Genomic DNA, 26,032 nt, shown 5'->3' with positions numbered 1-26,032 from the left:
AGGAAACTAGAACACTTCCTAACACCATACACAAAAATAAACTCAAAAAGGATTAAAGATCTAAATGTAAGACCAGAAACTATAAAACTCCTAGAGGAGAACATAGGCAAAACACTCTCCGACATATATCACAGCAGGATCCTCTATGACCCACCTCCCAGAATATTGGAAATAAAAGCAAAAATAAACAAATGGGACCTAATTAAACTTAAAAGCTTCTGTACAACAAAGGAAACTATAAGCAAGGAGAAAAGACAGCCTTCAGAATGGGAGAAAATAATAGCAAATGAAGCAACTGACAAACAACTAATCTCAAAAATATACAAGCAACTCCTACAGCTCAATTCCAGAAAAATAAATGATCCAATCAAAAAATGGGCCAAAGAACTAAATAGACATTTCTCCAAAGAAGACATACAGATGGCTGACAAACACATGAAAAGATGCTCAACATCACTCATTATCAGAGAAATGCAAATCAAAACCACTATGAGATACCATTTCACACCAGTCAGAATGGCTGAAATCCAAAAGTCTACAAGCAATAAATGTTGGAGAGGGTGTGGAGAAAAGGGAACCCTCTTACACTGTTGGTGGGAATGCAAACTAGTACAGCCACTATGGAGAACAGTGTGGAGATTCCTTGAAATACTGAAAATAGAACTGCCTTATGATCCAGCAATCCCACTGCTGGGCATACACACTGAGGAAACTAGAATTGAAAGAGACACATGTACCCCAATGTTCATCACAGCACTGTTTATAATAGCCAGGACATGGAAGCAACCTAAATGTCCATCAGCAGATGAACAGATAAGAAAGCTATGGTACATATACACAATGGATTATTGCTCAACCATTAAAAAGAATACATTTGAATCAGTTCTAATGAGGTGGATGAAACTGGAACCTATTATACAGAGTGAAGTAAGCCAGAAAGAAAAACACAAATACAGTATACTAATGCATATATATGGAGTTTAGAAAGATGGTAACAATAACCCTGTATATGAGACAGCAAAAGAGACACTGATGTATAAAACAGTCTTTTGGACTCTGTGGGAGAGGGAGAGGGTGGGATGATTTGGGAGAATGGCATTGAAACATGTATAATATCATATATGAAACGAGTCGCCCGTCCAGGTTTGATGCATGATACAGGATGCTTGGGGCTGGTGCACTGGGACGACCCAGAGGGATGGTATGGGGAGGGAGGAGGGAGGAGGGTTCAGGATGGGGAACACATGTATACCTGTGGCAGATTCATTTTGATATATGGCAAAACCAATACAATATTGTAAAGTTAAAAAATAAAATAAATGAGTCAGAAAAACATAGAATTTGATATGAGATAAATAAATTCCAGTTTTGGAATTTACAGATAGCTCAAAGTATGATCAGACAACATTCTCTTAAAGAAGGCCTGGAATTGATGACTTCAGCACTGGATGCATGAGACAGTATGGTATAATTCATGAAGTAAGAGAGAGGTGATGAGACAAGGAAGAATCACTGTCATATGGTATCTGGAGGTCTACTGCAGACTCAATACAAGAATAAGAATTGCCATAACTACTAATAGCAATAAAGATATTTGATTTTTTTCACAACTAGGACCACCAGAGAAACCTCATTCATCCTAAGGATAATAAAACATTAAATGATATAACTTTTGGAAAATAATAGAAAGTTCAGTAACAGCATAAATGAAAACTTCACATATGATAAAAGTGACAGCTGACAATCAAAGACTAGTTAAAAATATGTAATATTAAATATGTATATAAAGATAAAGGAAATAATGCATAATTTGTGATTATTTGACTCCACACACATAGAAATGAGTTCCAGGGAATTTATTTATTTATTTTAAATTTTATTTTATTTTTAAACTTTACATAATTGTATTAGTTTTGCCAAATATCAAAATGAATCCATCACAGGTATACATGTGCTCCCCAATTCTGAAAAGCAAGACTATACCCTTTCCAAAAATGTGAAAGTCATATGTTATGACTGATAAGAACTTATTAACACAACAGAAAAGAAATGGAAGCCAAAAACTTAAGAGAAAGGTTAATTGTATTGGAAGATTTTATGGATTCTAATATTAGTTGTTCACAGTTTTGTTTGCTTGGGGTACATTAGTGAGGAAAGCAAAGATCTTTGCTGTTTTAGCACTTATCAGACGAAAGATGAAATGGTTTTTTTAAGAAATCACATCATAAGTGTTATTACATAACATGGTAGTAAACTATAAATTCTAAAGGGATGTAACCAATACAATATTGTAAAGTAATTAACCTCCAATTAAAATAAATAAATTAAAAAATAATCTAGGGTAGAAGAGTCAGCATATCTGAAGTGAGAATTAAGGGCTGTTGCAATTTTAAAAAAAAGGGTAACCTCTTTAGGTCTTGTTGAAAAGTCGACATTCAAACCAACTTGGGAGAGAGACAAAACATCATGCACATAACTGTGTATTTGAGGAACACTATGAAAATGAACATGATTAGAGCAGAGTGAGCAAAAGAGAGACTGTTAGGAACTGATATTCTTAAGAGCTGACATCAGAAATAAAATTATAACTTGTTCATATGTAGCCATTGATTTCTGTGGTATATTTCAGAAATTATTTCTTTATTCCAAAATATTGAGAATGTTTGTATGTATTTTCTTCTCCAAATTTAATATTTTGGCTTTTACAGTGAAACATTTCGACATCTGAAACTGATTATTTTTTATGATGAGGAGAAATTAATTATAACTGCATTTTTTCTTATGGCAAATCAATTGGAACAGTGTTTCTTGAATGAGCCCTCCCATCTCCACTGATTCCACTGACTTGTAATTCTATTTTTGCCAAATCAATTCATTTACACGTATGCTGCATTCTAGCCTGTCTATTTTACTCCATTTGCTTCATTTGGTCTATTGTTTTGTGGTAAGTCTTAATATCTTGTGGCTTTATCATCTGAAAAATTGTCTTGTTCCTTTGGTCCTTTTAGATGTTTCATTAAAAAAAGTAGAAACTGATTGCAAAGAACTACCAGAAGCTAACTGCAAACTTCTACCAGAAGTAAGTTTAAAGAATTTGAATGGAATTTCACTGACTTTATAAGTTAATAAACAAAATCAACATCTTTAGAAAACTGTCTTTCTAAATAATAACTCTACTATAATTATTCATTTCCTTGCACTCTATAAAGTGCTTCATTTCTTAAGTTTCAATTTATTCTGTTTTCATTTTCATTCACTTCTATGTATTTTCTAGTTTCCTATGTGACTAACTTTTGATAAATTAGTTGTTTAAGGGTCAGTTATTAAATTTCCAAAAGTTTTTGAATTTTTCAGTTTTAACTTTGTTGATTTCTAACTTCATTCTGTTGTGGCTGAAGAAGGAAGATATTTTTCATGGTCTCTACTTTTCAAATCTATTGAGACTGAATTAGTAGGCTAACATGGTCTATTCTTAAAAATGTCATATACACTTAAGAAGAATATGTATGCCTTGTTGTTGGATAGTGTTCTGTATTTGTGCATTAGATCTATTAAACTAATTTTACTGTGTTGTGTAGGTCCTTCAGTTTAGTTCATTCACTCAGTCATGTCCAACTATTTGTGACCCCATGGACTGCAGCAAACTGGGCTTCCCTATCCATCACCAGTTCCCAGAGCTTGCTCATATTCACGCCCATCAAGTTGGTGATGCCATCCAACTGTCTCATCCTCTGTCATCCCCTTCTCCTTCCACCTTCAATATTTCCCAACATCAGGGTCTTTTCTAGTCAGTCAGTTCTCCACATCAGGTGGCTCAATTATTGGAGTTTCAGCTTCAACATCAGTCCTTCCAATGAATATTCAGGACTGATTTCCTTTACGATTGACTGGTTGAATCTCCTTGCACTCCAAGGGCTGCTCAAGCATCTTCTTCAACATCACAGTTCAAAAGCATAAATTCTTTAGCACTTAGCTTTCTTTACAGTCCAACCCTCACATCCATGCACAACTACTGGAAAAACTATGGTTTTGACTAGACAGAACTTTGTTGGCAAAGCAATGTCTCTGCTTTTTAATATACTATCTAGATTGGTCATTGGAGAAGGCAATGGCAACCCAATCCAGTACTCTTGCCTGGAAAATCCCATGGACGGAGGAGCCTGGTAGACTGCAGTCCATGGGATCGCTAAGAGTCAGACACGACTGAGCAACTTCCCTTTCACTTTTCACTTTCATGCATTGGAGAAGGAAATGGCAACCCACTCCAGTGTTCTTGCCTGGAGAATCCCAGGGATGGGGGAGCCTGGTGAGCTGCCGTCTATGGGGTAGCACAGAGTCGGACACGACTGAAGTGACTTAGCAGTAGCAGGTTGGTCATAACTTTTCATCCAAGGAGCAAGTGTCTTTTAATGTCATGGAAGCAGTCACCATCCACAGTGATTTTAGAGCCCAATAAACAAAGTCTGTCACTGTTTCCATTGTTTCCCCATCTATTTGCCATGAAGTGATGGGACCAGATGCAATGACCTTAGTTTTTTGAATGTTGAGTTTAAGCCAACTTTTTCACTTTCCTCTTTAACTTTCATCAACAGGCTCTTTAGTTCTTCTTCACTTTCTGCCATAAGTGTAGTGTCATTTACATATCAGAAGTTATTGATATTTCTCCTGGCAATCTTGATTCCAGCTTATACTTCATCCAGCCTGGCATTTTGCAAGATGTACTCTGCATATAAGTTAAATAAGCAGGGTGACAATATGCAGCCTTGATGTACTCCTTTCCCAATTTGGAACCAGTCTGTTTTCCCATGTCCAGATGTAACTGTTGCTTCTTGAACTGCATACAGATTTCTCAGAAGGCAGTTCAGGTTGTCTGGTATTCCAATTTCTTTACGAATTTTCTATAGTTTGTTGTGATCCACACAAGCAAAGGCTTTGGCATAGTCAATAAAGCTGAAGTAGATGTTTTTCTGGAACACTCTTGCTTTTTTGATGATTCAAGAAATGTTGGCAATTTGATCTCTGGTTACTCTGCCTTTTCTAAATCCAACTCTAACATCTGGAAGTTCACAGTTCAGGTACTGTTGAAGCCTGGCTTGGAGAATTGTGAGCATTACTTTCCTAGCATGTGAGATGAGTGCAATGTTTGAACATTCTCTGGCGTTACCTTTCTTTGGGATTGTAATGAAAACTGACCTTTTCCAGTCCTGTGGCCACTACTGAGTTTTCCAAATTTTCTGGCATATTGAGTGCAGCACTTTCTCAGCATCACCTTTCAGGATTTGAATTAGCTCCACTGGATTTCCATCACCTGCACCTGCTTTGTTCATAGTCATGCTTCCTAAGGCCCACTGGACTTCACATTTCAGGATTTCTGGCTCTAGGTGAGTGACCAAACCATTGTGGTTATCTGGGTTATGAAAATCTTTTTGTTTAGTTCTTCTCTGTATTCTTACCACCTCTACTTAATATCTTCTGCTTCTGTTAGCTCCATAACATTTCTGTTCTTTAATGTGCTCATCTTTGCATGAAATATTCCCTTGGTATCTCTAATTTTCTTGAAGAGATCTCTAGACTTTCGCATTCTACTCTTTTCCTCAATTTCTTTGCATTCATCACTGAGGAACACTTTCTTATCCCTCCTTGCTATTCTTTGGAACTCTGCATTCAAATGGGTATATCTTTCTTTTCTACCTTGCCTTTCACTTCTCTTCTTTTCTCAGCTATTTGTAAGGCCTCCTCAGACAACCATTCTGTCATTTTGCATTTCTTTTTCTTGGGGATGGTCTTGATCACCACCTCCTGTAAAATGTCATGAACCTCCATCTATAGTTTTTCAGGCACTCTATCAGACCTAATCCCTTGAATCTATATGTCACTTCCACTGTACAATCATAAAGGATTTTATTTAGATCATACCTGCATGGTGTAGTGGTTTTCCCTACTTTCTTCAATATAAGTCTCTATTTGGCAATGAGGAGTTCATGATCTGAGCCAGGGTAAACTCCATTTTCTTACTTATCTCTGTTTGTTCAAACCATTAAGGAAAATTGTCTAATATTTTGAATATATTAAACTATCTCTAGGATAGAACTGCTTATTTATCATTAATTCTGTCAGGTTTTACTTCATATATTTTGATGACATTATTATTATGTAAATGTCTATAATTGGTATATCTTTTACTGCATTGTATTAATATATAATGTCCTTGTCTCATATATTTTTCTTATTTATAACCATTTTTGTATGATATTTGTATAGCCATTCCTGCACTCTTTCAACTATTACTTACATGGAATAACTTTTTGAATCCTTTCAATTTTAACATGTTTGTGTCTCTAGATCTACAGGAAATCTCTTGTAAAAAAATATTTCATTGGACCACTTTTATTTATCCAGTCTGTAAGTTTGCATTTTGACTGAAGATTTAATCCATTTACATATGAATAATTATCGATAAGGAGGGACTGATTTCTATCATTTTTTTAATTTGTTTTCCTTTTACCTTGTAGGTTTTTGTTCCTAATTTCCTCCATTACTATGCTACTGGGGGTTTTGATGAAGTGTTTAATATCTGTGTTCTTTCATTTTGTGTATTCCACAGCTATTTTTTGTTACCACTGACATTTAATTGTTACATTTAATATCCTAATTTTAAGATACCTTAATTTGAATTTATACTGATTTAACTTCAATAATGTTTAAAAATTTCACTCATTCAAAACTCTCCCCACACCTTTCATTGTTGTCCCCAAATTATATCTTTATATATTTTGTAGTCAAAAGCATAATAACTCTTTTAAATGCAATAATCTTTTTTATACAGCAACCAAAGTGTGGAGTTACAAATAAAAATTACACTATCTTTTAGAATATATATTTTTAATATGTTACTCTTCTATATCATGTGAAAACAAAAAGTGGAGTTACAGATTATTGTTAGAGTAAAAATAGCTTTAAAAATTGTCTATGAGATGGATGAAACTGGAACCTATTATACAGAGTGAAGTAAGCCAGAAAGAAAAACACCAATACAGTATACTAACGCATATATATGGAATTTAGAAAGATGGTAACAATAACCCTGTGTACGAGACAGCAAAAGAGACACTGATGTATAGATCAGTCTTATGGACTCTGTGGGAGAGGGAGAGGGTGGGGAGATTTGGGATAATAGCATTGAAACATGTATAATATCATGTATGAAATGAGTCGCCAGTCCAGGTTCGATACACGATACTGGATGCTTGGGGCTGGTGCACTGGGATGACCCAGAGGGAGGGTATGGGGAGGGAGGAGGGAGGAGGGTTCAGGATGGGGAACACATGTATACCTGTGGTGGATTCATTTCGATATTTGGCAAAACTAATACAATATTGTAAAGTTTAAAAATAAAATTTTAAAAAATTGTCTATGTATTTACTTTTATTGATATTTTTGTTTCTTCAGACAGCTTTGAGTTATTTCCTTGTCCTTTCTTTTCATCCTACAGGATTCTCTTGAGTATTTCTTGCAGGTAATGTTTAGTAATAATAAATCCTTTAAGCCTTTGTTTATCAGGGAATGTCTTAATTTTTCCTTTGCTTGTGAAGGTCAGTTTTGCCAGAAAAAGGATTCTTGGTTGACAGGTGGTTGCTTTTATCCCTCTAAATATAGACACATGATTTTTTACATTGCTTCACTCTTCACTTTATTTTGCTTTACAGGTATTGCATTTTTTACAAATTGAAAGTGTTTTTTTTTGTTGTTTGTTTGTTTATGGCTTTGCAACAAGTAAACCTATTGGTGTCATTTTTCCAACAGCATTTGCTTACTTTGTATCTCTGTATCACATTATTGTTAATTCTTGTAATATTTCAAACTCTCCTTCAACAAAATGATTATGAATTACTGAAGGCTCAGCTGATAGCTGGCATTTTTTAACAATAAAATATTTTTAATTAAGATATGTACATTTTAACACATAGTGCTATTGCATACTTAATAGGCTATAGTATATTGTAAACATAACTTTTACATGCATGGAAAAACCAAAAAACTCATGTAACTCAAATTATTGCAATAGCTGCTTTATTGCAGTGGTCAGGAACCAAACCTACAACATCTTCGAGTTGTACTTATACATCATTCCAAGGATTTCTGGCCACCAAACTTTCTGATGGGAAATAGATTTATAACCTTATTGAAGATCACTTGTATGAGACAAATTGTTTCTATTTTGCTGTTTTCAAGATTTTCTCTTTGAGTTTGGCTTTTGAAAATTTTATTGTGTTGCAATGTGAGAATCTGAGTTCTTCTGGGGTTTGTTTAGCTACTTGGATATTAACTACCTGCATTTCATTAAATTTAGGAAGTTTTCACCCATTACTTGTTCAAACATTCTCAATAATTCCTTTACCTCTCTTTTTCTCTATTGAAGCTCATGTAATGTATTTTTTGATCAACTTGATTGTGACTCACAGGTCTCTTAGGCCCTGTAGACTTTTCTTAACTCTGTTTCTTTCGATTCATTAAAATTAGTAATTTCCAACATTCTATTTTTCAGTTTGCTAATGCCTTCTTTGGCCTGCTTAAATATGACCTGAATCCCTCAGTGAAACTTTTATTCCAATTATATTCCAGTTACTGTACTTTTTGACTCTATAATTTCTTTTTGCTTTTTTTTTTTAGCTCTGTAGATCTTTATTGATATTTACATTTTATTACATATTATTTTCTTGACTTTTTCCATGTCTTATTTTAGTTCTTTGATCAACTTGAAGACAGTTCTTTTAAAGGTTTTTTTTTTTTTTTTTTTTCTAGTAAATGTACCAAGTCTTTTTCAGTGACAGTATCTGTTGATTTATTTTTTTCAAATGAGATATACTTTCCTGTTCTTTACGTGTCTTTTTCTTTTAAACTGAATATTTGAATCTAATAATGTGGTAATCAGATTCTCCCCATTTCCCAGGGTTTGCTGATTTTATTATTATTATTTTTATTTTATTTTATTTTATTTTTTTGGTCTTTAATTGCAATCGCTCTATTTTGAGGATCAGCCTAAACTATAAACCTAATTTTTTCTCAGATCTTTTACAAGCCTTTTCTTTTTTTTATTTTTTTTAATTTTTTAAAAATTTTATTTTATTTTTAAACTTTACATAATTGTATTAGTTTTGCCAAATATTAAAATGAATCCGCCACAGGTATACATGTGTTCCCCATCCTGAACCCTCCTCCCTCCTCCCTCCCCATACCATCCCTCTGGGTCGTCCCAGTGCACTAGCCCCAAGCATCCAGTATCGTGCATCGAACCTGGACTGGCATCTCGTTTCTTACATGATATTTTACATGTTTCAATGCCATTCTCCCAAGTCTTCCCACCCTCTCCCTCTCCCACAAAGTCCATAAGACTGTTCTATACATCAGTGTCTCTTTTGCTCCCTAGCATTTTTGACCATTTATAATTATCCCCTTATATGCCTTTGCGTTCAAATTTTCTCTCCTCAAAGGAAGAGAAGAGTAAAACAGTGAGAAGGTAGGGCTCTGGCCTTCGAATTTCCTGGGAATCATTTCAGATGGAGAAGGAATTTTCAACCATAGGGGAAGGTGCACCAACAATGCACCAACAATTACTGCCCAGCTATTTTTCTGCAACTTTGTGATCAGAGGCAGCACTCAGCAATCAGAGCACAGACCCCTAATATTTAAAGGACATGTGGTTTTTTTTTTTTTTTTTTTTTTCTGACCTTGGCTCACACAAACCATATGTAAATTGAGGGATGGATGACAGAAAACTGGTACAGTGTTAGGAGTTGAACTTGATCTTAAACTAATTACCTAGCATCATCTAGCTTCTCCTGGAAGTTCCAAACTTTCAGTAGACTCCAGGGTTCCAAGATAGTTGCATCTTCACATCAGACAGATTCTGCCAGTGCAGTTGTAGTTTAGGTGGAGTAGAGATTCCCAATGCTTCTTACACTACCATCTTCCCAGATTCTCTGTCGCGTTTTGTGTGTTAAACAGACTATATTGGGACAAGTCTCATTTAGTCATACTATGCAATGTGTTTCATATGTTGCTATATTCGATTTGCAACTAATTTGTTCCAGGTTTTTATACCTATATTTATACATAATATTGGCTCTATTTTTATTATAATACCTTAAAAATATTTTCAGGGCAATATTTTGATCATATATTGAGATATGGATTCCTCCATCTACTTTTTTTGTGAGGATTGTGAAAAAAAATATCGTTAGTTGTTTACATTTTTGATATAATTTACCAGGTACGTCCTCTGTACCAGAGTGCTTCTTTGTGGTGAATTTATAATTACTGATTCAATGTCTTTAATTATCACAAATCAGTTCAGATTTTCTATTTTCCCTTGAGTGAGTTCCAGCAGTTTGTATGCTTCTAGAAATTTGTCCACTTATTCTATATTATACATTTTGTTGATATACAGATATTTATGGTATACCCAATAATCATATTTTTGGGGCTTCCCTAATAGCTCAGTAGGTAAAGAATCTGCCTGAATGCAGAAGACCCAGGTTCAATTCCTGGGTCGAGAAGATCCTCTGGAGAAGGAAATGGCAACCCATTCCAGTATTTTTGCCTGGAAAATCCCAAGGACAGAGGAGCCTGGTGGACTACAATACATGGGATCACAGGAGTTGGACACGACTTAGCAACTAAAACACCATCATAATCATATTTATTTCTAGAAGGTTGTAGTTAAGTATCTTTCTTCATTTCTTATTTTGATGATTTAATAGTTTTTCCTTTTCTTTATTGGTCAGTCTAGGTAAAGTTTTGTCAAATTTGTTAATCTATTGAAAGAACTGATTCTTCGTATCATTGATTCTCTAAGTGTTTTTCTAGTCTCTATTGCATTCATTTCCACTCATAATTTCCTTCTTTCTATATAATTTCTATTTGGGGTGCTATATTTTTTAATTCTTATGATAGAAATTTAGGTTTATTGATTTGAAATATTTTTGTTTTATAAATTCCCTCTGGGTACCACTCTTACTGTATCTCATAATTATTTGTATGTTGTATTTAGGATTTATGTCTGTACGTGTGTGCTAAGTTGCTTCAGTCATGTCTGACTCTTTGCCACCCCATGGACTGTAGCCTTCCAGGCTCCTCTGCCCATAGGATTTTCCAGGCAAGAATACTTGAGTGGGTTGCCACTTCCTTCTCCAATTTATATCTGACATTTTGATACTTGTTTTTAACTTATCCTGTCTTGTTTCTTGCTGAATTTTTCCTTGACTATCTTCTTTAAATAGATATTTCCAAGGTCCTATATTGATTCCTTTTTTTGTTTTGTTTTGTTTTGTTTAATGACAGCTTTCAAAGTTATTTTTGTGGTTGTCCTAATGATGACAGTTACCATGTTAACTTTCAAAAATACAGTTTTGATTATGACTTTAATTCAATAATATACAAAATTTGCCCCCACATAGCTCCAATTCTTCCCTCATAATATCATCATAGAACATATGTCTTTATACATCATGTGCCCATCAACACATTTTTATACTTATTAATACATTTGTCTGTTTAATCAGAAGGAAAAATTGCAAAGAAAAATATATTTATGCAGTCTTTTATGTAGCTGTCTTTCTCACAGCTCTTCATTTCATTATGTAGATTCAAGTTTTTGCCTAATATTCTTCCGTTTCAGCCATAACAACTCTTTCTAGTATTTCTCATAGTACTTTGTACATGATCTTAAAGACTGAGGGAATAAGGAGAAGAGGGCTACAGAGAATGAGATGGTTAGATAGCATCACTGACTCAATGGACGTGAACTTGAGCAGACTCTGGGAGATAGTGGAGGGCAAGGAAGCCTGGTGTGCTGCAGTTCATGGGGTTGCAAAGAGTCAGACAGTACTGACTGAAGAACAACAGCATAGTGAAGGGATAGTCTGCTAGCTATTCATTTTCTCAGTTTTATTTATCTGAACTTGTCTTTATTTCTTATTCATTTTGAAAAATAGTTTTGCTGGATGTTGAATTTTTGATATACACTCTTTTCCTAGTAGAGGTATTAGTACATCATTCTACTGCTCTCTGTACTCCATAGTTTCTGACAATAAATCTTCTGAAAGAAGTGAGTTACTGCTGAGATAGACTACCAGGGTAGGCAGCATAGAGGTGGTGAGCAGGGGCACCAGACAGGTGCCTGGAGACCTGCGATCCAGTCTTGCTCTACCCTATGTAAAAAAAAAAAAAAAAAATCTTCTGAAAATCTTATAGAGCATCCCTTTTATATGATGAATTACTTCTGTCTTACTGTTCACATGATTTTTCTTCCTCTTTGTCTTTCAACAGTTTGTTATGCTTCAAAAATTTGTTATGTTTCTTTGATTGTATTTTACTTGGAGGTTTGCAGTCTGATGCTAGTGGTAAAGAACTTGCCTGCCAATGCTGGAGACATAAGAGATGGAGAGTTTGACCCTCAGGTCAGGAAGATCCCCTGGAAGAAAACACGACAAACCATTCCAATATTCTTGCCTGGAAAATCCCAACAGAGGAGCCTTGTGGGCTACAGTCCACAGGGTTGCAAATACTCAGACATGACTGAAGCAACTTAGCACAGCACGGCATACATTGTACCTGGAGTTCCTTGAGATTCATTGTGTGTGGTTTAATAGTTTTGCAGTCATTAAGTCCTCAGATATCATTGTTGCCCCTTTCTCTTCCATCCTCTAAACCTCCAGTTGTGCATATGTTGATATCTTAATAGATGCCTGCAAGTCTCTGAGGCTCTGTTCATTTTTCTTTATTCATTTTACTTTATGCACTTAAGATGGGATAACTTCAATTATCCTATAGTCCACTGCTTCTTTCTGGTGCTTATCCAGACTTGAAGTGGAACCACACTAGTATATTTTTTATTTAATTTATCGGACTTTTCACCTCCAGAAATGCATTTTTTTCCTTTTTGCTCTTATAATTTAAGTCATCTTATTCATGCTATCTTCAGTTACATATTATTCTCATATCTTCTTTTAGTTCTTGAAATATAGCTACTTTGGATCTTTGAGCATTTTAAAAATAGCTGATTTAAAGTCATTATCTTGGAAGTGTAATATCTGAATTTCCTCAGTTATGATATATTATTTTTTTATTTCATTGTTCATATATATAATATGCATACATGCATTTTATTTCTTATTTTTATTTACCAATTACTGAAAGACATGCCTTAAAGTATCCTATCATGATATTGAATTCATGTATTTCTATTTGTAGTTCTATCAATAATTATATTGTATGTGATTTTGAAGCACTGTTATTAACTATATACAAGTTTTAAATTACAATTGTTGCCTAGTAAATTCAATATTATTGCCATGTGGAAATTTGATTTTCTATGTGAAGCCTTTTTTGCATGAGAAAATATTTTGTGAAATATGAATATGAAAAATAATGGCCAAATACTAGAAATATATAAATATTTATGAGTAGTTTGTGTGCATATGTTAATATGTATAAATTTACCTCTACATTACTATTATTATTATGCCCATTTTTAAGTAATTTGAAAAAATTAAACAGTTCACAAAGGACCGACTATAAATCTTGGCAGTCTAGTTATAGAGTTTTTGTTCATTTTCTGTTTGTTTCTGTACAGCATTTGCTTTATGTACATGGTAGTTTATAATTTTTCTTTTTAGCATTCCTATGATTGCAAAGTGTCATTTACAAATAATATTTGCCAGAACTTTAAAAGCTTCTCTATTAACATCTACTTCAACAATAGTGCTTTCATAATTTACCACTCTGGTATTAGTAATCCATCCCTTATGGATTTTTATTTGGTTCTAGTTTATTATTCATGTTTGCTATAGTTTATGCACATGTAACTATTGCATAAAAAGAGTTTTTCAGACTTTTATAGGTAAAATTTTGATTTTTCTTTAAGATATTCATGTTTGGAATTAAATAGCAATAATTAAGTAAAAACAACCTGCTTATTTAAAAAAAGAAATTAGTGAATGCACTTAAACAACTATAACCATTTAAGAGTTGTATTAACAATTTAATCAAAGGCTTATACCAGGAAACAAGGGTATAACTTCTTTATTTCTTCTACTTGTTTATTTCAGAGTTCAAATTCACCATCAACATCTTCTCTCTCTCTTTTTAATCTCTTGGTATCTGTTTCCAATCCAAGATCATTTGGATCTATTTTCTTTTTCTATTTACTACCATTAATCATCTGATTCTGCAATAATGACTACAATAACCTCTTAATTTGCATCTCTGCATCTTATTTTACCAAGTTCCCACATTCCCTCTCTACATTATGAATAGGACAACTTTACAGCTAATATATTGCACTATCTCTCCCAATTTAAATCTGTCTGCCTTGCAAGATAATGAGTGCATTTTATCTGAACTGAGAGTATCCTCATAATCTTATTATTTTACTCCTCACCAAATTATACGCCTTTCATCTTATTGTTTTCAAAAATTTTGGCCTTTGTTTATTCTGCCAAGCCCTTCAACAGCATGTCTCACTGTCATTTGGATGTATTATCCATATTGACTGGAATTCTCTTAAAGAAGCCCTTCAGAAATCTGGCTCATTACCTTCCTACAGATCTCTGCTCATATATTATCTTCTCAGTGTGCTCTTTCCTGACTAAAAACACATAATCCATCACAATGTTCCATTTTCTATTAAAGTACTACATATTTTCTTTTTCCATATGAACCTTTGTTATTTTCCAATCACTTACTTGCTTATGTTTTGTTTTCTTTTACTTTCACAGTATACTATATACTTGATAAGAATAGAAACGATGCTAATTTCTGGTATTCCTCTGTACATGGCACTATGCAGAATGCTTACTCACATGCATCCCAGGTGGAATATAGTTCTTTGGGAGGTGAATACAGTGCACTTTCTGATGACCCCTTTAATGAAATAAAAATCTTCTATTATTTGTGGGAAATAAAATTTAAGTTCAAATTTGGCTCTTATTTATAAGGTGCTTGCCCTTAAGATATCAAGGCTTCAGTTTTCCTTTGTGAAGTGCAGATAATAATTTATATATAATTATTATCATTGTAAGAAATTATGTAAAATGTTCTTCACATTAAGATACTTTAATAAAATTATATTATTATTGACTACTCTTTTATTATTGAATTTGGTATACTCCATAGTAAGAAGTCTATTCTTAAGTATTGTTATATTCATATTGTATTAGTCAAGATTTTCAGTTGCAGATATTAGAAACTCAACAGAAACTGAAGCAATTGTGTCAGTTATCAGTCTTCAGCTCCCTAAGGTTGAATATGTCCCTAAGGACAGCCCAAATAATGCAATCCATCTTTCTGATTAGGACAATTTCTTTTGATTATTCAGTAAGCAGAAAGTACATTCGGCCCTTTCACAAAAGTGCATCAAACAAGGTCATGTCCAACTACTGAAACATAAAGTACTCTTACTGAATTTCTTATCTATGAGTCAGTATGTATAGTCATATCCACATCTACTCTCTTGAATTAAGAATATTTTGCAATTTGTCCAACCAAAAGAAGGGGAAAAAATACTTTTAGCAAGTAAAATTTATTGGCTTATCTCCAGTTTTCCAATTTGATCTGCCTTCACAAAGAACTATATTCAGAGGCTTGACTACTGTAATTACGAACTTTTGACCATATATCAGTTCTTCATGGTTTGGCTTGAATTGATTCTTTAGTATAACCTTTCTTCAAAATATATATGACAGCTCTAACAGAGATGAACATGCAGAATATCATATCCCCATGTTGTTCTTCACTCATCTACACCCTTATTTCAACCATAATATAACTTTCCAACATGGACTAGAAAAAAGGCTTGTTACCTTCACAACATAATCAAACCAAATAATTCACAAATAGCAGATTCCAGGATGATAATAGATGAAAACCAGGTGAGTTGAAGGTACACATTTACTTCTCTGGTGATCCCTTTTCAATATTGTGCAGTTTATTGACTCATTGAAGAATTTAACTATGATCTCCATTCATTATCCAAAGGTGGAAAAGAAATAGATGATGGAGGAAAGGAAGTAATATAACACATTCCATGTTTAATAGGATACACCAGTTTCTTTGGGCCAGGTTCAGTAGGTTTTTCTTCCTATGTGTTGAATGGCCTCATACTAGATTTCTCAGTATAAATAGTTGAAAATTCTTGTCTATGCTGCCCCATGAACTAATCTGAAATAAGCAGAAGGGTGGATTTCTCCACAATGAGCTATAAAGTGTTTGCTATCTGCTAACTAAACATACTACTAAGGAGGTGGGGCATTGGAGAATGATTTAAGAACTGAAAATTTGTATCACCCATATATACACTTTCTTTTAGTAGTATATCTCTTGAAAACCACAGAAAGCCTGTGGCCAACTTGATTTTGCTTATTTCAGGAGTTGTAACCAAAGTAAAAGTGAGTGGAGTCACAAATCTTGAATTTGGACACCGACAATAAGATTTCTATCCCTTAGAAACAAGCCTACATGTGTTGTACATGTCCCAAGCCTAACATAGTTTATCTGACTATGGCTAAAACAATAAGGTACACTCAATATTCCCCCTACTTCAATAATGTAACCAGTTTGGGAATTAAATTTCACATTTATTTTGTTCATCCTGTGTCCCAGTCCTGTATTTTTCTGTTTCCTTTCATTATGATTTTTTTAATATACATATTCATAGTTCTATAAGGATATAATTTACAAAAAACTTTGGTAATTTTAGTTCTTTTATTTTATGTGAAACGTGCCATTTTTCAAAAGCAGCATCACATTATGTCCTTCTGTTCTTTAGAATGAGTAGCCTAAAAAAAAAAAAAAAAAAAACTTGAAACTTCTTTAAACATCTCTGCAGATGAATAGAGATAGCCAAGAGTTCAAGACTAATTTTACAACAAGCAATCTAATTATTTATATTTTATGAATGCATAGTGTGAATTCTGACACAATATTTCACAGATTAAAAACTGCTAACTGGCCAACCCAAATTCATTTGGTCAATTCTAAAATTTTAGATCTGTCATTTGTAACTTCCCACTTTTAAAAACACTGTTACTTAATTGGAATCAGAAAATATGAATAAACTAACTTAAAAGACAATTTATTAACTCACATAAATGTGAACATCGAGAGTAGAATACTTTAAGGCAAAGTGTTCCTAATTATGTTATAGCACTGTTTTATTCTCTTTATCTCTGTCTTTACTAATAACTTGTTTGCTGCAAATCTAAATCCTCTAGTGAAAAAGAATATTGTGTTTTATTAAATGTCCACATGCCATAGAAAAATTCTAATTAGCTTTGTTTGGATCAAATGATTTTTCTTAAATCATTCCTAAAGTAAGCATCAAGCTTTCTATTAAAAAATATCCTTGAATCTCTCTCCCTCTCTCATGCACACACACACATGTGCACACATACACAGACAAACTGTACTACAAAAAAAACAGAATCAAGTTATTGATAGCCAAGAAGGACTCTGTGAACAGGACATAGACAGGTATTCACAGAAGTATGGTACTAGTAAAAGCAATATATGCTCACTTGATCTACTTTGTGCAAGATACAGACTGAGATACTGGGTGTGAGTTAGAGATATGAGGGGGCAGTTAACCAATGGAAAGATATGTATGGCATTTTGCTGAAGAATTTGAGCCATGAATTTGTGTATTTACAATACAGAGCAACCCTTTGTATTATTTAAAATAGAATATTACCTCTTTAAAATGTTTTCTTAAAAACTGCCACTAGTTCATTTGAAATTCCATTGTTTCCTCCATTATGAGATAGTGAAAACATTTAAATAATCTCATTCTAATGAAGCTCTGTCAGTTATAGTTAAGTCAGAAAAACAGAACTACAATTGTTATGAGAATAATACATCTCTTATAGTAACTAGATCATACATAAATATGAAAGTCTGGGGGTGTGAAGATATGGAAAGGGTGTTACAGCATCAGAGAAAGCATGACTAATTGGCTAACATGAAACCGGTTCAGGACTTGCAAAGACATTTAACAAGCAAAACATGTCAGATCACTTGAGTGAGATTGAAATGTGAGCTCAAAGTGATGTCTCTGGGGAATGATTACCTCTATAAGGTTAAAATATCTGTGATCTGCATTCAAGCATTTGGTTAGTAGTTCTCAGGATACATTTATCAGTGAGGACACAGTTGAGAAGACAGCTGGATGAAAAGCAGAAGAGGAGAAATGCTGGCACCAGCTAGGTGAATCTGTATCTGTCTGTTGCACGTCATCACTGCATTTTGTATGAGTAGCTATTCTTCACTTCTACCTTCTATAAGTTACTCTCATTCCTTTTATGGCCAAATCTACCCTCAAGCCTTAAAGGGAAGAAAATTGAGAAAAACATGGTTCCCATATGTAATTTTGTGGATTAACAGCATCCAAAACAATCTACTATTTTTTCAAATTGTCATTCATATACGCTTTATTTAATAGCTGTGTTTAAGCTAAGGATATGAAGGAATATAAAATCTTGTTTTCAACTTACAGGATTTCACTATATCTTGTTGAGAAAATACATATCAACACTCCTTCCAAAGGGAATATATGACACATATGTCATTTTAGCCACTATTATGTCTTGTTTATTCCTCCAGAAACTGATTCAGTAAAATTGAGAAAGGAGTACACCAAGGCTGTATATTGTCACCTTGCTTATTTGACTTATTTACAGACTACATCATGTAAAATTCTAGCTGCATGAATCACAAGCTGGAATCATGATTGCCAGAATAAATAACAATTTCAGACTTGTAGATGACACTACCCTAATGGCAGCAAGTGAAGAGAAAGTAAAGAGTCTCTTGATGAGGGTGAAAGACAAGAGTGAAAGAGCTGACTTAAAAGTGAACATTCTAAAAACTAAATCATGGCATCCAGTCTCATCACTTTATGGTAAATAGATGGGGAAAAAATGGAAACAGTGACAGACTATTTTCTTGGGCTCCAAAATCACCATGGATGGTGACTGCAGCCATGAAACTAAAAGATGCTTGTTCCTTGAAAGAAAAGCTATAACAAATCTAGACAGTGTATTATAAAGCAGAGACATCACTTTGCTGACAAAGGTGTGTATAGTCAAAACTATGGTTTATCCAGTAGTCATGTATGGATGTGACAATTGGACCATAAAGAAGGCTGTGCACCAAAGAGTTGATGCTTTGAACTGTGGTGCATTAATCTAATAAATGCACACACACAAATATACCCATATAAATACAAGGAAGACAAGCAAATGTTACTGCCTTCACTTCTGTATGGTCATATTGTGTATTAATTTTCTATTGCTGTATAAAAAAGTATGATAAATATCAGGGCTTAAAAGAGTACTCATTATCTTACAGTCTTTTCATTCAAATATTGGGCATTGCATTACTGGATTCTCTACTCAAGATCTTACAAGACTAAAATCAAGATCCTAGACAAGCTGACTCCTTTCTGTAGCTCTACGTTCTGTTTCAAGTTTATGCCAGTATTGATGATATTTATTTTTATGTGATTGTATGATGGAAGTTTCTGCTTTATTAGCCATTATCTGTGGGGTCATTCTCAGTCCTTAGATGCTGCCAACACATTTTACCAACTTGGTCTCTCTGTAACTGAAATGCTCCACGTCCACAGTCCCTCCTATAATCAAAGGGAAGCAGCAAGGAGTGAGATCAAGTGGGTGCCTTAGAATTCTGCTTGCCATATATGGTCATATCTTTGACTTATTATTTGTGTCTTCTACTCTCTATTCTCCCTGGAGAAGGAAATGGCAACCCACTCCAGTACTCTTGCCTGGAGAATTCCATGGACAGAGGAGTCTGGCAGGCGACACTCCATGGAGTCACAAAGAGTCAGACACAACTGAGAGACTAGCACACTCTTTATTTCATATTCCCTTGGCCTTCAAAAGCACCTCAAGTTTTTTGTTCCCTTAACTGCTGAAATTACCCAAGCCTTCTATGAGGATTAATTTTCTGTGTGTACTTGACTGAATCAAAGGATGCCCACATATCTGGTTAAATATTATTTCTACATGTGTCTGTGAGATTGTTTTTGGGAGAGTTAGCACTTAGATTGGTGGGGAGAGTAAGAGAGGTTGTACCATTTAATGTGGTAGGCATCATTCGACTCATTGACATGGATACAATGAAAGGGTGGAGGAAAGCTGAATACTAACTCTGCCTGATTCCTAGAACTGAAGCATCAGTCTTTTCCTGCTCTGGTACTGGACTCAAAAACACCATCACGGGTGCTTCTGGTTCTCAGTCTTTGAACTTGGAGTGGAGGTTACTGTTAACCAGTTTATTGAAGCATAATTGGCACACAGATAACCGTGCCTATTTAATGTATGTAATTTGATGTGTTTGAAGATGTATATATTCATGAAACCATCACCATAATCAAGGTCATAAACTTATTTATCACATCTAAAGAAAGCTTTTCCTGGGTCTCTTGCTTGGAGGTGATAGGACATGGCACTTCTCAACTTCAAAATTTCATGAATCAATTTTTTATCATAAATCATATTATAAATAAGAACACTATTATATTTATATATATATCAATGTATGTTTATATTAAATCATGTTACAGCTATATTAGTTTCTATGTAATAGGATACATAATGAGATATACATAATTAGATAATATATGTACAAAGTACATCTATTCTATTTGTCTTGTTTCTCAGGAGAATCCAGACTAACACATTTTTAATTACTGAAGGTCTTGAGACAGTTTTTAGTTTTTTCTGTGTTGGGTAATTATCTATATTTAGATTTCACAAAGGATATGAAAATATTAAATAGATTTTCAAAGGATCTCTTGGGTTCTGAATACTTACTTTGTACCCATTATACAATAACAATACATTCCCACCTTGATTTTCAAAATTAATCACCCCAGGAAGTAAAGTATTCCCTTTCTTCTTCTTGTAGTTTAATGATATACAAAATATTTTTTTGCTTTGATTTGTTTCCTTTGTGTGAAATGAAAAGAAGATTGCTATAATATGTGGTTGACATGCAAACTGCTCAGCTACTTCAGCCACATTACTCCGTGGGTGTAGGATGATACAGAAGAATGCTGTGTGAACTTCTGGCAAGTTGCTGTAAGTGAAGACTGTGGCAGACCATTTCAGTTTGGGCGCAGAGTGATCCCACCCTTTGCAGATAACTATTCTACTTCTGAAAATATCTTTTATTTGCCTTTGAACCCTTCTCAGTACAAAAGTAGCTTGGCCATAGACCACCAGTGTTTCACATAAACTGAGCCATTCACCACAAATTCAGTATAATCTGGCTGCTAAGTCACTTCAGTCGTGTCCAACTCGGTGCGACCCCATAGACGGCAGCCCACCAGGCTCCCCCGTCCCTGGGATTCTCCAGGCAAGAACACTGGAGTGGGTTGCCATTTCCTTCTCCAATGCAGGAAAAGTGAAAAGTGAAAGTGAAGTCGTTCAGTCGTGTCCAACTCTTAGCGACCCCATTAACTACAGCCTACCAGGCTCCTCTATCCATGGGATTTTCCAGGCAAGAGTACTGGAGTGGGGTGCCATCAACCCCTAAAATTTGAATGTACAAGTCATCACTGTCATGGAGTAGCTTTGATATATAAATAGATCTGACTTGAGCCTTCCTGAAGGCACATGTAATTTGCATGAGAAAGTGGCTCCAGTTCACATGGCTGCTTCTCCTGCAATACTGATGTTTCTGTCTCAGAACACCTTTATTATCTCCTAAGGTGTTCACTATGAACAACTGTTGGAAGAAATAAAAATCGGATCTTATTTACAGAACGTTCTACATAATATGTTGGTGTTACCTGAAAGTGGACAGGAGTAACATTATAATTCTGTTCAGGTTTCCTATAAGATACAGTGTCAAAGAGAAATCCTTCCAGTAGACAGAATTTAAAGCAGTGCCTATGGTCAGGAATTTAGAGGAAAAAACAAAACAAAACAAAACACACACAACTGAAAATTGGCACTGAGTAGTTCTTAGAGACATATGTGGGGCTTCTTAGATTACAGATATAGAGGCAATGAACGATGTTGAGGGTAGATTTTGGTGAGAAAACTAACGTCTACTATAAAGCAACTGCCTCATAACTGTTCTTTAGTTTCTTCAGACAAATGGAAATCCACTTACTCAAGTAGGGAAGAAACTCTGTTACTAGTGGTGAAAGTATCAGGAAAACTTTAGAGTAAAATTTGTATCTTTATATGAATCTGTCCATGTGGTTCCAACTCAATTTTCAGGATCTTATTTACACCCAATCATCGCCCTGATATTAACATAAAATACATCACAATGCTATGAATTCAATTCACTTTATAATTTTGCTAGTAAAACACATTTATATATAGCTTCTGAATTGTCAACTCTAAAAACTATGACTTCTGAATTGTCAACTCCCAAAACTAGGATCGCTATTTAGGACCAACTCTAACTACATTTGAACCTCTGAGCCATAGTAAGGAAAAGAAAGAAGAAGCTATGTATCAATTGTATCAATACTAGCCAAAGCACAAAAGTCATCAGAACAATAAGTTGCCAGTGTTATCCATTTCAGACCCACATGGTATGACTCCAGGACTGAACACCTGACCCATGTGCTATTCTGGTTCTCCTACCTCTCAAAAGAATAAATAAATAACAAAGAAAACAAAGAAGATTGATATTATAAACTTCAAAATATAAAATATATTCAAAATATAAGCTTCAAAATATAAAACACTGCAAAATTAACTATATGAGTTATTCAATCTTGCTTAGAGAGAAAAATATTATCAAAATCCTTTTACAAACTTTCTCAAACTACATACAAGTCCCTAAGGCTTTCAGCTCTCCCACTCAATTATCTCTCTCTCTCTCTCTACTACACATATGAAGTGAAGAAGTAAAGTCACTCAGTCGTGTCCGACTCTGTGACCCCATGGACTGTAGCCTACCAGGCTCCTCCCTCCATGGGATTCTCCAGGCAAGAGTACTTGAATAGGTTGCCATTTCCTTCTCCAGGGAATCTTCTCAATCCAGGGATCGAACCCGGGTCTCCTGTATTCCAGACAGACGCTTTAACCTCTGAGCCACCAGGACTTAGACAAAATCATGGCTGTATCATTTTACTGTTATAGCTAGAGATGTATATCATTCAGTTGTGCTAAAGTTAAGAATATGTAAATTTACCCAAGAATACTTTATTACTTTTTAAAAATAGCCAAAATCTTAATTTCCTCACAAAGTAAGCAATATATAATTTTTCTACAAATGAAATTTAATAAATTGGCACTTGTGAAAAATACAAGAAACATAATTAAATTTCAGGTTACAGAGAAAGACTTAAAAAGAGTAGACAGACTGAGATAAAGATAATGTTGAAGCAGTTCCTGTAGATCAATACCAGAAAAACAAACAGCCCAATCGGAATGTGAGAGGAAGGCATAAACAGACATTTTTTCAAAGAATACTACAGATGGCTAATAAATGCATGAAATGATGCTTAACATCACTCATTATTAGAGAAATGCAAATCAAAACTCCAATGACATATCACCTTACAGAGGTCAGAAGAGCCATCATCAAAAAATCTACAAATAATAAATGCTAGAGAGGGAAAGTGTGGAGACCCCTCTTGAACTGTTGGTGGGAATGTAAATTGATACAGCCACTATGAAGAACAGTATGGAGATTCAAGGCTATGGTTTTTCCTGTGGTCATGTATGGATGTGAGAGTTGAACTGTGAAGAAAGCTGAGCACTGAAGAATTGATGCTTTTGAACTGTGGTGTTGGAGAAGACTCTTGAGAGTCCCTTGGACTGCAAGGAGATCCAACTAGTCCATTCTAAAGGAGATCAGTCCTGGGTGTTCTTTGGAAGGAATGATGCTGAAGCTGAAACTCCAGTACTTTGGCCACCTCATGCAAAGAATTGACTCATTGGAACAGACCCTGATGCTGGGAGGGATTGGGGGCAGGAAGAGAAGGGGACGAGAGGATGAGATGGCTGGATGGCATCACTGACTCGGTGGACGTGAGTTTGAGTGAACTCCAGGAATTGGTGATAGACAGGGAGGCCTGGCATACTGCAATTCATGGGGTTGTGGAGAGTCAGACATGACTGAGCAACTGAACTGGAGATTATTTTTAAAAAAAAAAAGGAATAAAACTAGCTAGAATATGACCCAGCAATTCCACTACTGGGCATACACTTTGAGAAAATCATAATTGAAAAAGATACATGTACCCATATAGTCAAAGCTATATTTTCTCCAGGAGTCATGTATTAATGTGAAAGTTGGACCGTAAAGAAAGCTGAGACACAAAGAATTGATGCTTTTGAACTCTGGTGCTGGGGAAGACCCTTGAGTGTCCCTTGGACAGCAAAGAGATCAAAGCAGTTTATCTTAAAAGAAAGCAACCCTGAATATTCATTGGAAGGGCTGATGCTAAATACTTTGGCCACCTGATGAGAAGATCTGACTTATAAGAAAAGACCCTAATTCTGGGAAAGATTGAAGGCAGGAAGAGAAGATAACAACAGAGGATGAGTGGTGGGATGGCATCACCGACTTGATGGACATGCGTTTGAGCAAGCTCCACGAGGTGGTGAAGTACAGGGAAGCTTGGCATGCTGCAGTCCATGGGGTCTCAAAGGGTCAGACTTGAGTGAGCAACTGTCAAACAACAATAGCTTCAGTATTTATTGCAGCTCTATTTACAATAGATGTGACATTGAAGCAACCTAGATGTCTCAACAAATGAATGGATAAGGAAGTTGTGGTACATGTACACACTGGAGTACTGTTTACTTGTTCGGTCGCTAAGTCATGTCTGACTCTTTTGCAACCCCATGGACTGTAGCCCACCAGGTTCCTATGCCCATGGGGTTTTCCAGGTAAGAATACTGGAGTAGGTTGCCATTTCCATTCCCAGGGAATCTTCCCAACCCAGAGACTGAACTGATGTCTTCTGCATTGGCAGGCAGATTCTTTACCACGAGCCACCAGGGAAGCCACAATGGAATATTACACAGTCATAAAATTGAATGCACCTAAGTTAATTCTCGGAGAAGGCAATGGCACCCCACTCCAGTACTCTTGCCTGGAAAATCCCATGGACAGAGGAGCCTGGTATGCTGCAGTCCATGGGGTCGCTAAGAGTCAGACAAGACTGAGTGACTTCACTTTTACTTTTCACTTTCATGCATTGGAGGAGGAAATGGCAACCCACTCCAGTGTTCTTGCCTGGAGAATCCCAGGGATGGCGGGGCCTGGTGGGCTGCTGTCTTTGGGGTGGCACAGAGTCAGACACGACTGAAGCGACTTAGCAGCAGCAGTAGCAAGTTAATTCTAGTGAGGTGGATTGAACCTAGAGCCTATTATATGGAGTGAAGTAAGAAAAAGAAAAATTTCATATATCAGCACACACATATATAAATAGAATCTGGAAAATTGTACTGATGAACCTATATACAGGACATAAATAGAGATGCAGACATAGAGAACAGACTTTGGACACAAAAAGGGAAGGAGAGGGTGATACAGATTGAGAGAGCAGCCTTGAAACATATTCATTAGCATATGTAAAATAGGTAGCTAATGAGAAGTTGCTGTATAACACAGGAAGCTCAAACTGTAACTCTGTGTGGGGTGGGAGGTGTTGAGGAGGTTCAAGAGGGAGGAAACATATATATATACTTATGACTGATTCACATTGTTGTATGGCAGAAGCCACCACAAAATTGTAAAACAATTATCCTTTAATTAAAAATAAATTAAAAGAGAAAATGTTGAAGATTTTCAGATACCTTTAAATTCACATATTCTATTCAAATTAAAACACAATCATTTTTATTTTCTATACATTCAGTTCAGTTTAGTTCAGTCGCTCAGTCATGTCCGACTCTTTGGGACCCCATGAATCGCAGTATGCCAGGCCTCCCTGTCCATCACCAACTCCCGGAGTTCACTCAAACTCATGTCCATCGAG

This window comes from Bos grunniens, chromosome 15, assembly GCF_055505025.1.
Source record: "Bos grunniens cultivar Pamir isolate PY7600 chromosome 15, Bosgru_T2T1.0, whole genome shotgun sequence".
Classification (NCBI taxonomy): domain Eukaryota; kingdom Metazoa; phylum Chordata; class Mammalia; order Artiodactyla; family Bovidae; genus Bos; species Bos grunniens.
This window is presented reverse-complemented; position numbering follows the sequence as displayed.